The following is a 7500-nucleotide window of genomic DNA, read 5'->3' on the forward strand; positions in this document are numbered from 1 at the left end:
TTATCAGTGATAGTTTGCGTTAGTCGCCGTGGGGACCACTGCTTCGTCAGTTCTGTCAAATTAAACTGATTGTAGGTCTGCATAACTGTGAGCACCGTTGACACGATTTGGAATCCCCGCTCAATCATCGCTTTTAGCCAGGAGTGTTTCGAACAGCTTCAGAGAGTAAGGGCTTCAGTCATCGATGCTTTGTTTCGCGTCTGCTAAAATCTGCGAGCCGTGTGACCGTCTGCTACTGGAGCGCACGGGCAAGGAATTTGTTGCATCACTGCAATCTAGACATTAAAACTCACATGCGGCGCTCTGTGCTTGCCCGTTCTGATTTATGGCGGTGACTTGAATTATGCCACTGAGGTATCAGAGGAGTGGATTCTTCAAGTTATTACATATCGCCTTGGACCATACATCTACCATTTGCTATTTGGTTGTTTTCCGTTCATTCTCCACGCTCACATACACACCCACTGAGACTCAAAGGGTGGAGGTGGAGGAGGAAGAAGGATGTAATTAAACACGGAAGTAGTGGAAGACGGAGCATGCTGTTGCTGATTGCGTATCGCACCATACCAGCTTGACTGAAAGCCGGCCTTCTAGTGGCCATTGCGTGTGTCATCGGCGTCAGCAACAACTGATACACTCTGTTGACTTGGACTTTATATACAGTACGTATTATATAAATAATGGGAAATGCGGCATCAAGCTCATTGTATGTCACCAGATCATAGATTAGTGCTTTAATTGTGTAATAGCTACTTTATGATTTAATTTATACTTGGTCAGGAGTCAAGTTGTTTCAAGGTGGTGGGTCACTCATTCATACACACACACACACACACAACCACACACACACACAACCACACACACACACACACACACACAATCACACACACCCTATGCACACCTGTGTATGCCTGTATGGTTTGAAGCATTGGTCAGATGAGAGATAGGATTGTCAGGTCGTCATGAGGTTGTCAGGTCGGCTTCACCCTCTCAGTCAGACAGACAGGCCCTGGTCTTCATAAGTGTGTGTGCGTGTGATTAGCATATCAAGCCTAGGACACGGCTGCGTTCTGGATTGGCCCTTTTAAGAGGAATTAAAGCAGCCTTCATCCCTTCATCCCTCTCAGCACTCTCGCTTTGATAAAGTTGCAGCAGCAACAGAATCAGGGTTTTATGTGTGTGTGTGTGTGTGTGTGTGTGTGTGTGTGTGTGTGTTCCCGACGTCCAACTGGGGGCTGAGAGATCGGAAACAAGCAAAAACTTTCTTACAAATGAAGAAAGGAGGAAGGAGAAGAAGAAGAAGTGGAGGAAGAATAACAAAATGAGAGAAAGATGTTCGATGAAGAAGAAAAGAGGAAGAAGAAGAGAAAAAAGCATAAGAGCGAGAGGCAGAAGTAGAAAGAAAAGAACAGGGGATGAAAGAAAAGAAAAGCTTAGGTGTAGGTGAGGAAAGTTTAAACACAAAGGAAAATCAGATGAAAGCAGCCAAGGAAACACACCCAGTCTTCATAGGGACAATGCTGAATCCCCAGCGTTAGTATGCATGGAGTTAGTATGCATGTAGTTAGTATGCATGTAGTTGGCATGAAAAAGGGCTGAATCGCCAGCGTTAGTATGCATGTAGTTAGTATGCATGTAGTTGGCGTGATGGAAGGTCTGCACCACAATAATAGTTACAATTAATTCCTACTCCCTTAATTGGCAGGGACGATTAAAGGTCCAATTGAGACAGCGTTGATTGATGTTCTGACTTGGAGGTGTAATGGCTGTGACCTTTTGCTAATGTTAATTCAAACCTGATGGACAACATACACAAGATTACAAAACACCTTTAACATCCAAACTTGAATATACATGTATTTAATGTGACCAATAAGCATAAAAAAATCAGTTTGCATTGTTTTTTGGCATTTGAGATGCATTTCAATATACTTTAAGAGGGTGTTCTGTTCTTTTATGAATTACGTAGGAATAATATAGTACATGACTGTCACTAATTCATTGTCACTTGATCACTTGCTTTGGCACAGACACACACACACACACACACACACACACACACACACTTTTAATCTCTCTTTTTCTTTTTTCTATAAAACAGCTCTTGAAAAGCACATAATCCGTTACTCACACGGTTCCACACACCACCCCACTCCTCTACATAATTGTATGGAAGAGCACTGGAGAGTGCTGGAGAGACACTATAGAGTGTCATTGTAGAGTATCTGAGATATTCTATCACCGACCAAGGACTTCAGACACACACACACACACACACATGCACAGATGCGCACACACACATATGCATGCACGCAGACAAACACACACTCTCTCTCTCTCTCACACACAGACACACACACACACGCACACACGCACACACACACACACAAACACATGTACACACGCACAAACACACACGCACACACACACGCACACACACACACACACACACGCACACACATGCACACACACACACACAGATGTCAGTGATCACCTTCAGGTCTCCCGCTGTCTCATTCATAAACATATCCCCATCCGACACTCACATCCAGCTCTGCTGGCCGCAGGGGTCGTCGCCACGGTAACGGCTGCTATGCTAATCGCACCTGTGAGACACGTTGTCACGTTGTCACGTTGTCACGTCGTGATGTTTCTGCTGCAGTGGTTCTTTCTGTGCTCCTCTTTGTGTTGGCCTCCGAGTACATGGCCAAAGTCTGAATAGGGTTGATCGGTCAGGAAACTCAATGCTTGACGTTTCACTCACTAAAGTGCTTCTCTATGAAAGTGCTGAACTGAAGCTGTGTAGACAGGGCAAATCATTCTGTCGGTGTAATTATATCACACCCTGTCAGGAACCTTAGTAAACATCTTGAAATGTGTACATTTGCAAACCCGAGGGACAGAAAGGCCAGGAGCAGGTGTGAGCCAGTGCTGCCTCACGGCTGCTTCAGATGGGAGACCAGGGTTGGGTGGAATAGGTGTTACAGTTCTGTTCAGTTGATAACATGCATTGATCAAAACTGAAACAAACGCCTACAAATATCAGTTACAGTAATGAAGCATGTGTGTGTTACGTAACAAGAGTGTGTGTTTAAGAGTGTGCTTAAGAGTGTGTGTTTAAGAGTGCGCTTAAGTATTTGTTGTTTAAGAGTGTTCTTAAGAGTGTGTTTTAGAGTGTGCTTAAGATTGAGTGTTTTAGAGTGTGCTTAAGATTGAGTGTTTAAGAGTGTGCTTAAGAGTGTGTTTTAGAGTGTGCTTAAGAATGAGTGTTTAAGAGTGTGTGCTTGAGAGTGTCTTTTAGAGTGTGCTTAAGAGTGAGTGTTTAAATGTATGGTTAAGAGTGAGTGTTTAAGTTTGTGCTTAAGAGTGTGTTTTAGAGTATGCTTAAGATTGAGTGTTTAAGAGTGTGCTTAAGAGTGTGTTTTAGAGTGTGCTTAAGAGTGAGTGTTTAAATGTATGGTTAAGAGTGTGTTTTAGAGTGTGCTTAAGAGTGTTTAAGCGTTTAAGAATGTATGAGAGTGTTTAAATGTGAATGTTTAATTGTGTATGATTAGGACTATGTGCGCAAGTGTGTGTATTTAAGTGTCTGTGTGTTTGTCTCTGTGAGTTTAAGAGAGTTTCAGTGTGTATGTTTTAGAGTGTGTATATAAGGGTGATTGTGTAACTGTGTGTGTTTCAGTGTGTGTTTGTGCCAACCCAGCCTCTAACAGCACAACTCTGAGCGGACAGGCCGTGTGTGTGTGCATGCATGCATGCGTGTGTGTGTGTGTGTGTGTGTGTTTGTGCCAACCCAGCCTCTAACAGCACAGTTCTGAGCGGTCACACTTCATAGTAGCACCTCTCCCTCATCAAACATTCATGAGGCAAAGGGCTGGAGCTCATTTCCATATGGGGCTCTGGGCTCTGGGCTCTGCTCTACTCTCTGCTCTGGGCTCTGGGCTCTGGGCTCTACTCTCTGCTCTGGGCTCTGGGCTCTACTCTCTGCTCTGGGCTCTGGGCTCTGGGCTCAACTCTCTGCTCTGGGCTCTACTCTCTGCTCTGGGCTCTGCTCTGGGCTCTACTCTCTGCTCTGGGCTCTGGGCTCTACTCTCTGCTCTGGGCTCTGGGCTCTGGGCTCTACTCTCTGCTCTGGGCTCTGGGCTCTGGGCTCTGCTCTACTCTCTGCTCTGGGCTCTGGGCTCTGGGCTCTACTCTCTGCTCTGGGCTCTGGGCTCTACTCTCTGCTCTGCTCTCTGCTCTGGGCTCTGGGCACCTCAGCACTGCTGTCACCAGCTCAACATGTCTCACAGATGCTTTGGATTGTCTTCAGATGCACTCATTTTTACTTCACAGTCCTGGCTTGGCATAGATTTTGTGACAGGGCATGTCTGTGTGTGTGCATGCATGCATACGTGTCTGTGTGTGTCTGTGTGTGTGTGTGTGTGTGTGTGTGTGTGTGTGTGTGTGTGTGTGCATGCATACGTGTCTGTGTGTGTCTGTGTGTGTGTGCGCATGCGTGCGTGTCTGTGTGTGTGTGTGTGCATGTGTGTGTGTACGCGTGTGTGTGTGTGTGTGTGCGCATGTGTGTGCGCGTGTGTGTTAGGCGTGTGTGTTAATCCCAGTTTGAGGGAGCTGTAATGGGTCTGGAGGGAGGTGCTGTTGAAGGGATGACTATGAGGGGATGACTATGAGGAGGTGAGGTGCTGTTGAAGGGATGACTATGAGGAGGTGCGGATCGATAGCCTTCATCATGTGTGTCAGTGCTGGCCTTTAAAACAGCCACCGACGCTAAACGCTAACCGCTAAACACAACATTCAAACCAGCTGGACTCTGGAGCCGGGAGAGGCAATTAGAGGACCAAAGACACACACACACACACACACACACACACACACACACACCCACCCACACACACACACACACACACACACTATACACATACACATACACACACACACACACACACACACACACACCATACACACACACACACACACACACACACACACTCACACACACACACACACACACGCACACACACACACACACACACACACATGCACACACACACACACATATTCACGCAAGCACACACACACACTGGCAAACACATATGGACATGCATATGCATGCATGCATACACACACATACTTGCACTCTCGGGGACAGAAAAGCACACACACACATTTAATAATCACTTTAATAAGACACACTCATGCACTTAAGTCCACGCAAGCACACACAGTCTTGTGTTCTGGTACTGTTACTGGTACTACATGGGTTCTGGTACTGTTACTGGTACTACATGGGTTCTGGTACTGTTTTGAAAAACAGAGACACAAACCCACCAGTAGAAGCAGCAGCAGCAGCAGCTGGACCTCATGCTGTATCAAACCCAAGCAGTATTCAGTATTAATCCTGTTCCAGCTTATAATTATTTTATACATTTTCTCCTGTTGCCATGGCGAGGAGCTTAGTTGAGAGTGCTGGAGAGGGAGAGAGAGCGAGAGAATGAGAGAGAGACAGAGAGAGAGAGACATAGAGAGAGAGAGAGAGAAAGAGAAAACAAGGCTCTTGCCGTTGTCTTGGATACAAGCGTTTTCCTGTAAAGTAATGAGGGGAGACAGACCTGTGTGGAGACTGGCTGGTTATTTTTAGTCAGGCATTGCGTCAGGCACATCAGGGCCCATGGATTAGGGCCTGTTTGGATGCATGCGAGAGAGCAGGCAGTGGCTGGGTGTGAAAGGTGTCTCATCGCAGGAGGGCCGTGGGCTGTCCAACGCACCCGTGCCCATGGATTAGGGCATGTTTGGATGCATGCGAGAGAGCAGGCCGTGGCTGGGTGTGAAAGGCTTCTCATCGCAGGAGGGCCGTGGGCTGTCCAACGCACCCGCGCTGCCTGCTGCTGCAGGACCGGACCGTCACCGCTGAAGATGTCATTCTGCTGAGACATACTAGTTTGATGCTGACTGATGATGTCATTCTGCTGAGACATACTAGTTTAATGCTGACTGGTCAAGTGTGTATTGTGTGGAAAAACCATCCATAGAATTAATCAGACGGCCATTTACACTTATACTTATAACACATATAGCCCACTCTTATGCATGCATATGACACCCTGGTGTGTGCATATTACACACTGGTGTATGCATATATCACACTGTTGTGCGTGCATATTACAGAAAGGCGTACGTGCAAATTACACACTGGTGTGTGTGCATATATCACACTGTTGTGTGTGCATATATCACACTGGTTTGTGTGCATATATCACACTGGTGTGTGTGCATATTACAGAAAGGTGTACGTGCGTGATAGCATCTCTGTGTAGCATGTCAGATTCATGAAGACTTATTTATCAGGGACGGATAAGATTTATCATTGGGCCCATTGAGAGTAAACTGAAGTAAGCCTCTGATGTCACACATGTAAACACTCAAGGTTTGAATGACTGAGTCATTTAGCAAACATTCCAAAGCTAACATGCCACTGAAACTGAGGAAGCATATGATTGACACGTAATGATAACTGATTTACAGTAAGCTTCATCATGTCTGCCAGCAAGAGTGTAGCTGTGCTGTGTATGCAGATATGTGTGTGTGTGTGTGTGTGTGTGTGTGTGAGAGAGCTACAGGCTTTTGCTGTTTGTGCTAATTGCTCAGAGAAATGCACTTACTGTTTTGAAAGTTAAGGAGAAATGTACCACAGTGACTGACTGAAAACTGTAATTATGGGGTGCTGTGATACTACAGGAAGTGGAAGCCTCCTATTGCTCCCAGCTCACACACACACACACACACACACACACAGCTGGTCTAATTACTCTGGAAGGGATGACACGTGTGGTCTTGACTGGTTTGCCTCACTTCATCCTGTCTCATGAGACTAAAAGTATGCTTACAGTAATGTGAGTATAATCATTTTGTGGAATTAAAGTGGGTATACTGATTTTGTTTGAGTACTATGAGTAGACTTATTTTTTATGAGAGTAAGTATACAGATTTTGTTTAATTAGTGTAAGTATAATACATGTGTTTGACTGGTGTGAGTGTGTGTATGTATGTGTGTGTGGGTGTGTGTGTGTGTGTGCATGAGTGTGTGTGTGAGTGTGTGTGCATGAGTGTGTGTGTGTATGTGTGTGTGTGTGTGTGTGTGTGCGTATGAGTGTGTGCGTATGAGTGTGTGTGTGTGTGTGTGTGTGTGTGGGTTTGTGTGTGTGTGTGTGTGTGTGTGTGTGCGCGCGCGTGTGTGTGTGTGTGTGTGTGTGTGTGTGTGTGTGTGCGTGTGTGTGAGTGAAGTGTGGTAAGTCCCTCTGGCAGTAATGACTGTCTGACTGCTCATCTGAAGCCTCAGAGGTTTAAAAACTGACTGAATGAGGAGAGGAAAGGAGAAGAAGGGGGAGAAAGAATGCATGTGTGTGTGTGAGAGAGAGAGAGAGAGAGAGAGAGAGACAGAGAGAGAGAGAGAGAGAGCGAGCCAGGGACTGGATATGACCCAGTGATGCACCATGTACACAC

General features: G+C 45.9%; 1 protein-coding gene across 3 annotated transcripts in view; it reads left to right on the top strand.

Moving 5' to 3' along the window:
- Window positions 1-7500, top strand: part of mpp2b (membrane palmitoylated protein 2b) — a 55134-nt gene that overhangs the window by 488 nt on the left and 47146 nt on the right. The window contains exon 1 of one of the 3 annotated variants that reach the window (XM_031567751.2): window positions 1-662. This exon is cut by the window's left edge and continues 52 nt beyond it. The exons of the other annotated variants lie outside the window; for them this stretch is intronic. The gene's annotated coding sequence lies outside the window, so the exon portion shown is untranslated. The remainder of the gene's footprint in view (window positions 663-7500) is intronic. 3 annotated transcript variants of the gene reach the window in all.

This window comes from Clupea harengus, chromosome 1, assembly GCF_900700415.2.
Source record: "Clupea harengus chromosome 1, Ch_v2.0.2, whole genome shotgun sequence".
In the NCBI taxonomy this organism is placed as follows: domain Eukaryota; kingdom Metazoa; phylum Chordata; class Actinopteri; order Clupeiformes; family Clupeidae; genus Clupea; species Clupea harengus.